At 41.9% G+C, this 7,891-nt stretch overlaps 1 long non-coding RNA gene across 1 annotated transcript; it reads right to left on the minus strand.

The window, feature by feature from the left end:
- Positions 1 to 5,709: 5,709 nt before the first annotated feature.
- On the minus strand, positions 5,710 to 7,269 carry LOC122034478. Its single transcript, XR_006126712.1, has 2 exons — positions 7,038 to 7,269; positions 5,710 to 6,011 (listed from the first exon to the last, which is right to left on the minus strand). It is a non-coding gene; the product is annotated as an uncharacterized LOC122034478 (long non-coding RNA).
- Between the last annotated feature and the right edge of the window lie 622 nt (positions 7,270 to 7,891).

Genomic DNA, 7,891 nt, shown 5'->3' on the forward strand with positions numbered 1-7,891 from the left:
GTCTCTGATGTTCTGCCTTGACCCTCTGACAGGTCAGACAAATACTAACATACTAGCAACGTCCCTTTTCATCCCAGGCCACCAAAAACGTTTCTTCAGGTCTTGGTACATTTTGGTGGAACTAGGATGCATTGCATAAGGAGTCCTGTGAGCCTCATCTAGAATCTTCCTCCGTAGTTCCTCCTGATCCGGAACGCATAGTCTGTCACCAAAATATAATACCCCACTATCTGAGACCCTAAACTCTCCACTTTCTGATTCTGTTAACCCTTGCTTGATTTTATGAATTTCAAGGTCCTGATCCTGAGCTGTCTAGATGTCACCAAGCAGGGTAGATGCTAAAGTCATAGTAGAGAGCTGTCCCACTATAAGTTCGAGACCAAAATCTGTAATCTCCTTTTGTAGGGATGGTGACATGGCTGCCATGGATAATAAGGTGGCACTGGACTTCCTGCTAAGTGTGTCTGCCACCTTATTGGCCTTTCTTGGGTGGTAGAGGATGTCTATATCATAGTCCTTGACCAGCTCGAGCCATCTGCGCTGTCGCATATTCAGATCCTTTTGAGTGAAGAAGTACTTCAAACTCTGATGATCTGTATACACTCTGCACTGAGCTCCATACAAGTAATGTCTCTAAATTTTGAGAGCGAAAATAACTGCTGCGAGCTCAAGGTCATGAGTAGGATAGTTCCTCTCATAGTCCTTGAGTTGTCTGGAGGCATAGGCGATCACCTTGCCATTTTGCATCAGTACTGCTCCTAGTCCCAACTTAGAGACATCACTATAAATATCAAAGCTGTCTGTGTTTTCTGGTAGAGCCAGAATGGGAGCACTGGTCAATCTCCTCTTTAGCTCAGTCCTCTGTCCACTGAAATTTTCTGTTCTTTTTGGTAAGAGCTGTCAGTGGGGAGGCTATCCTGGAGAAGTCCTCTACGAATTTTCTGTAATAGCCCGCTAGTTCTAGGAAGCTTCTGATCTCACTAGCGTTCTTAGGTCTTTTCCAGTTACTCACAGCCTCTATCTTGCTGGGGTCTACCATAACACCATCCTTGGAGATGATGTGACCCAGAAAGGACACCTGATCGAGCCAGAATTCACACTTCGTGAACTTGGCGTACAGCTGGTTCTGCTGAAGGATCTGTAGTACTGTCTTCAGGTGTTCTGCGTGTTCTTCCTGAGTTCTAGAATAGATAAGAATGTCGTCGATAAATACGATAACAAACTTATCTAAGTATTCCCTGAATACTCTGTTCATGAGATCCATGAAGGTAGCTGGAGCATTTATCACGCCAAAGGGCATGACTACGAACTCATAATGTCCGTATCTGGTCCTGAAGGTTGTCTTGGATATATCACCTTCTTTAACTCTAACCTGGTGATATCCTGACCGGAGGTCTATTTTAGAGAACACTGCTGCTCCCTTTAGCTGATCAAACAGGTCATCTATTCTGGGAAGAGGATACCTGTTCTTGATCGTGACTTGGTTCAGTGCTCTGTAATCTATACACAGGCGCATGCTCCCGTCCTTCTTCTTCACGAACAATACAGGCGCTCCCCATGGTGAGTGACTAGGACGTATGAAGCCCTTGTTAAGCAGCTCCTGTAGTTGCTCCTGAAGTTCCTTCAGTTCTGCTGGAGCCATGCGGTAGGGTGCTTTGGAGATGGGATTCGTACCGGGAATGAGTTCTATCTCGAATTCAATCTCCCTGTCTGGTGCTAGGCCTGGTAACTCTTCAGGGAAGACTGCTGGGTAGTCACATACAACTCGGACCTCTTCTAGCTTTTGGTCCTTGTCCTGACTGGTATTGCCTACATGCGCTAAAAATCCCGTACATCCTGAATCTAGCAATTTCTGTGCTTTCAGAGCTGAGAGAAATTTCTTGGCTTTTCTCTTTGGTTCTCCGCTGTACTCAAATTGTACTCCTGCTTCAGGTTGGAATATGACTTTCTGTTTACGGCAATCGATAGAGGCACCGTATCTGATTAGGAAGTCCATTCCAAAAATGATATCGTAATCAGTCATATCTAGCACTATCAGATCACAAAAGAGTTCTCTGTCTGCTATAATGACTGGCACTGCTCTGAGCCAGTGCGTGGATGCCATAATTTCTCCTGAAGGTAGTGTTGTCAGAAACTGACCACTGAATACCTCTGGAGGTATCGCTAACTTTTCATCCCGGATATATAAGAATGGGTTGCCCGAGATCGAATAAGACAGTTGAAAATAATGATCGACCTGTAACAACCGTCGAGGCATTCGCTACGTCCTCTCCGGTGAGTGAGTAGATCCTCGCCGTGGATGAGGGGCTTCTAATGCCCGGCGATGTGTGGACCCGTCTAAAGCGACTGCATTTGATGCAACTGTCTTGGCTTGACTTACATCAATCGGTCCGTGATGGAGGCAAGGTCTTGTTTGGGCATTGTTTAGCCATATGCCCTTCCCGGCCACATTCAAACATCCTCGTGTGCGACAAACTCCTGGGTGAAATTTTCCACAAGTAGAACACTTGGGATAACTAGGTTGTTCTTGGTGGTCCTCCTTTGGGTAACTCCACGGTTTGCGTTTGTTCTTTGAGTTCCTTTCCGATTAAGAGCCGTGGGGCTGTGGCCCTAGTGTTTTCGAGTACCGAGCCTCCTTGGCCTTCGACTCGAGAGGACTTGCTTGCTGATCCGTTCTTGTAATGCTCGGTGGTTAAAGCACTGCTCACTAGTTCTGTGGCCTATGGATCACCGGCCACATTCATTGCTATTTCCGGCCTTAACATCTTGAGCATCAACCGACTCGTTCCCTTCGGTCTTGACTAGTTTTGGGCATAGAGCAGGCGATCTGTTGAATTTCCTCACGCCTCCTCAAAAGGTTGCCACGAAACTCGGTGAACTCGTCGTAGTGGCGGTTTGTGACCCGCATGTGAAAGAACTCCTCGAAGAATTCCTTCTCGATGTCATCTGATCCACTGGGCGCTTCGCTTTAACTTTCTCCCACCACATACGTGCGTCTCATGTCAGACAGAAAGAGGCGCACTTCACCTTCTCATGCTCTGGCTAGTCCAGAAGCTCCATCGTACTCTCCAGTGTTTTGAACCAGGGTTGAGCATCCCATGGTTCACTGGTGCCTGAGAAATTCTCCGGCTTGACTTTCTGCCATTGGATCAGATAGGCTTCTTTCTGTGTCCCCGCTGCTGGGGCCACTGGTGCTACAGGTTGGACTGGTGGAACCTCTATCACTACTGGAGTTGCCAAGTTAGGCTCTGGAGTGACAGTGGGAGTGTTCTGCTGATTAGCCCTTAAAGTGGCTATTTCCTGTTGCTGTTCAGCTAATTGCTGCTATAATTGAGCCACTACTGCTGTAAGGTCTGGAGGAGGCACTGAGCTGCCTGCCTCATGCTGGGGCTCAGTAGTTGGTGTCTTTCTAGCTGGGCGTCCTCGTATCATTTTCTAAAGAAATAGAGGACATACATAACTAATAGGATCATATTGCATACTATTGTTATCATGTTAGGTACTATCATACATATGTAAGCATGCTTTAGTTATCTAGGAACATGAAAACAAACAAAACATAAATGAAGTGAGAGATGTTCTTACTTGGAAGTTGAAGGATCAATGCTGATGTGTGTGTAGGAAGTATGGAACTTTTGCTCTGATACCACTCTGTAACGACCCGCCTCCTACTAAACTAGGCTGTGAGGTCGGACCGTCACATTATGCTGTTGCTAACTATTCTTAATGTGCGGAATAAACTGAGTTGATTAAAAATTTTGCTAACTAATACAATTTCTTCTGCTAATTGCTATTAAATCTGAAATTCATGTTTAACTACATCCTGATTGCTGTTCCTATGCTAAGGAGGAAGTCTAGGCTTCGCACCTGATCAAGGACTGAAATAAGGGGTCTCCATCTGTTATCAAGCCTCCCAATCGATCGGTTGATCGATTGGAAGTGTCTGATCGATTCAGCTTGATACTGTGCATGGGGTTCCGTCTGGATCGATCGCCTGATCGATCCAGTCCAGCCAATCGATACAGTGATCGATTCCAGAGCTATCTAGACCTAGAGGCGACTGTGGGAGCCCACCCATTGGACCGTAGTCCCATAAAAGCTGTAGCAAGACTAACTGTACTATAAAATGCTTCTACTGCATTTATCTAAGCTATTGGAATGCCTATAGGGGCATTTTACTGAGCTAAGCATTAAAGCAAACACTTGGTGTGCGCTAATTCACATCCTATATACTGAAAATTCTACATATGACTAGACTAATGCATAAAACGTATGAAAAGCTACTTATACGGCAGGTGAGAGGTTTCTTACCTCCTGCTCGAAGTTTCTTACAAATCCAAATGCTAGGTTTCCGGTGGAGAAGATCCCTTTGTCGATCTCCTCGCGTCTACGTGCCCTTCTCGCGGAGAGGAACGTTCTCGTGCTAGAGTCATCATCGGAAGGTGTTCTTGGAGCCTTTGGGACGGAACCCTAGCCCTTGGGGCTTGGTGCGCCGAGAGAAGAAGAGGAGGAAGAGGGGGCGGCGTGTAAGGGTTTGAGGAAAAAAATTGTCGTTAAAACAATTCTCCACTTAATAATCTTCCTATTTATATTAAGTGGGTAATTCGGCCCAACTCTAACATAAATATAATTGATTCCCTTATTTTTCAGTACGGCCCTACTGGGTTCACTTGGTTACTAGAGTTATCTATAAGACTTAGAGTCCTATAGGTCTCGGGTTCAATTCCCGCTTAGGCTATTTTACGTTTCTATTTATTTTTGCTATTTCCACTACTCTAAAAATTTCATAAAAATATCCTAAAATTCCAGAAAAATAGTGTAACGACCACCCTCCTTACTACTACTCTGAGGGTGACCGCTACTGATTCTACTAACTACTATACTACCTACTGCAAGACCAGAGATATTTTAAACTATTGGAAAACATATCATATATCAGAACATGTCTCTAGATAGAAGCATACCATTTCATGATACCTTTATTTTTTTTTTTTTTATCAAACATGCAAATAAGTGAATCAACGAGCAAGTATAACATATAGACAATTGAAGCTTAAGTATCTCCACTGTTTGCTACATCCTTTAATATCTTGCATTCATTTTATTCTACAACTGAACAGAAATAAAAGAAGGCCAATTAAACCTACTGCTCATTTATTGAACACAACTATAACGATCACAAGACATATCAGAACATCACTGCAAGTAACTGCTACTGTTCTGATATGCATTTCGGTGAAGCTTCGATCCCTACAAGAATGCATATCAGAACATCACATGTACTACTACTCCTTCCATAGACCAAGAATGCATGTGATGTAATCCGAACATCACATGTTTTCCTTCCATAAAATAAGGGCTACTGATCATATGTAAAACATGCTTCTATATCTATCAAAAGAATGTTGTGATTCGTTCTGAGATTTTAAAACCACTATACCTAAGTTTTAAGGCAACAACATAAAGGGAAAAATTTGTAATGCATGCTGCCATTGTAATGGGAAGAAAGTTTCAGCAGTACTAAGCAAATGTTCCAACAATACGAAGTAACCAATCAATCTACGGAAATACAACCTGCTGATCATGGAAACGAATCTTACTGCAGAAAATTTCATGCTATAACAGAATCTAAAGCAACTGAGCATACCACTTCACACTTCCAACTAAGTTTGCAAACTAAAAATCAGATATGAACTTCTTATATAAAAAAAAATCAAACTCCAATCAGATATGATCTTACTTCACAAAACTTGAAAATCTAAGCCAGAATAAGGAAAAAGGAACATGTTCTCAGCTTAACAGTTATTCCAACTAAATGACAGGAAGATAACGAAATTAGTAATGCAAAATAAATTCTACTCTAACAGTAACATAAACACCAGCAAATACAATTTCTAAACTCTTCTAGTAAGGTCCCACGCTTCCATATCCGGCATCACACACACACCACCAACATCTCCTTGTCGCCTTCCTCTATAACACTTTAGCTTTTCCTTTACTCTTATCTGTATCTGCAGTAGGAGGTAAATAGTATCTATAAGCTAAAAGCTTAGTAAGTGCTTTCTACTCACAAAATCCGATAAGGAAATGCATAAGCATAAAAGAAAGCAGGGAAATACATGCTCAACATGAAAATAGCAATATAGAACTACATCATGCATCTCTAAAGGAAACAACCATTTAACTTACTAAAATTTGCAACTGAGATAAAGAACTTGTTCTGTTTGTTTCCAAATTAATACTCTTATACTTTAAAAATAATATTCAACTTTACTTGGGCCCGGCATTGTACCACTTTGCGCGCCTTTCTTAATGAGAATTGAGGTAGCTAATCCCAAAACCATCAAGACACTTCTAGACCTTATGTCTAGGGGCAACTTGGAGCCCATCCCTTGGACCTTGTGTCCGGTACATGCCCTTTTAAAAGTAAAATACTTTTCTTTATATCCTTCTTTAAATACTTCTTGTAATAAAATGCCTTGGCATTTATTTAAGCACTTAGTGTGCTTTGATTCTAACTTCTGGAATTCAAGATCAATTTGTGACCATAGTCTTACTTTGCTTGTATTTCTCACATATATACATTATGCACGGGATTCTAAAACCATATGCCACTAATAAGTATCTGGATATATCCAAAACAAACTCAATCAGAATTAACAACCCACATGGTCTTAGGAAGCTCACGGCAGTAACAGGTTTCAAATGACAAACTTGTGAAATTAAGCATTTTTGAATCTTAACCATTCTTTAATCATGCCATGATTGGAAAGAAGCATAGCTACTTAGACATGCTTGAAATGTAAGGTAAAAACATCCAAAAAGCATGCTGTGACAATCAAGGAAAACATCAAAACTCTGTCCGTGCATTAAAATGGCCAAAAGAACTTAACCCAAAAACTTAAACCGAATTGTTAAAGCAAGGGTTGCAATCTAATCCATATGCTAGAATGAAAAGGTTGCTATTGTTCATTTCACAACAAAAATGCAAAACAAAACCCCGAGAGCTACTCCTACCGCAGGTGAGAAGCACTTACAGCGGTGGTTCTTGGACTTACAACACGAGGAGCGCCCTAGGTTTTCGGTAGAGCTTCGGTTTCTCCCTTTTCCTTGTGTTCCCCAAGCTTTCCTTGCCGGAAAGGTCACCCACGGGTGGAGACCGGCCGGAAAATGCCTCGCCGACGTCGAGAGGAGGAAACCCTCGCCTTGGCTGCGGTTTCGCCCGAGAGGAGAATCGCGCCGTCGAGGAAAGAAAAAGAGAGGAAAAGGCTTAGGTTTAGGTCACGGAAAAATCACTTAACCCTTTATAACTTAGTTTTAATTCGATTTCCAACTATGCTTAAATCTATTTCTCTCCATACTAGGTTAATAAAACACGCGCAGCCCAGCTGGTTAGTCGGCTCTCAACCAACCCAAGGGGTCTAGGCTTCGAATCCTTATCCGCGCACCTCTTTATTTACAAAGTTTATTTTCGGTTTCTAAAATATCGCTTAACTATGCTATAAATTTAATTCTTTCCTTATAAGGTTAACAAAAACCTTGTAGCTCAGCTGGTTGGGCTGGGTTCGACTGAGATTCGGTTCGGGTCAAGGTCTTGGGTTCGAGTCTCCCTTTCAACGTTTTTTTTTTTTTTTTTTTTTTTAAAACTTCTTTCTTTTTGTGATCCTACTAAACGACCTCCAAAATTTGCATAAAAATGCTCTAAAAATTCCTACAAATCTCTAGAATATTTTAAAAGTATTTCCAAATATTTTTATGGACTTTTAGAACTTAAAATAAGGAAAATTGGGTCGTTACAAATAGTAGGATATTTATAAAAGTCTTTTGAGACTCGGGTTCAATTCCCGCGCTATTTTACGTTTCTATTTATTTTTGCTACTTCCACTACTCT

This window comes from Zingiber officinale, chromosome 11B (genome assembly GCF_018446385.1).
Source record: "Zingiber officinale cultivar Zhangliang chromosome 11B, Zo_v1.1, whole genome shotgun sequence".
In the NCBI taxonomy this organism is placed as follows: Eukaryota; Viridiplantae; Streptophyta; class Magnoliopsida; order Zingiberales; family Zingiberaceae; genus Zingiber; species Zingiber officinale.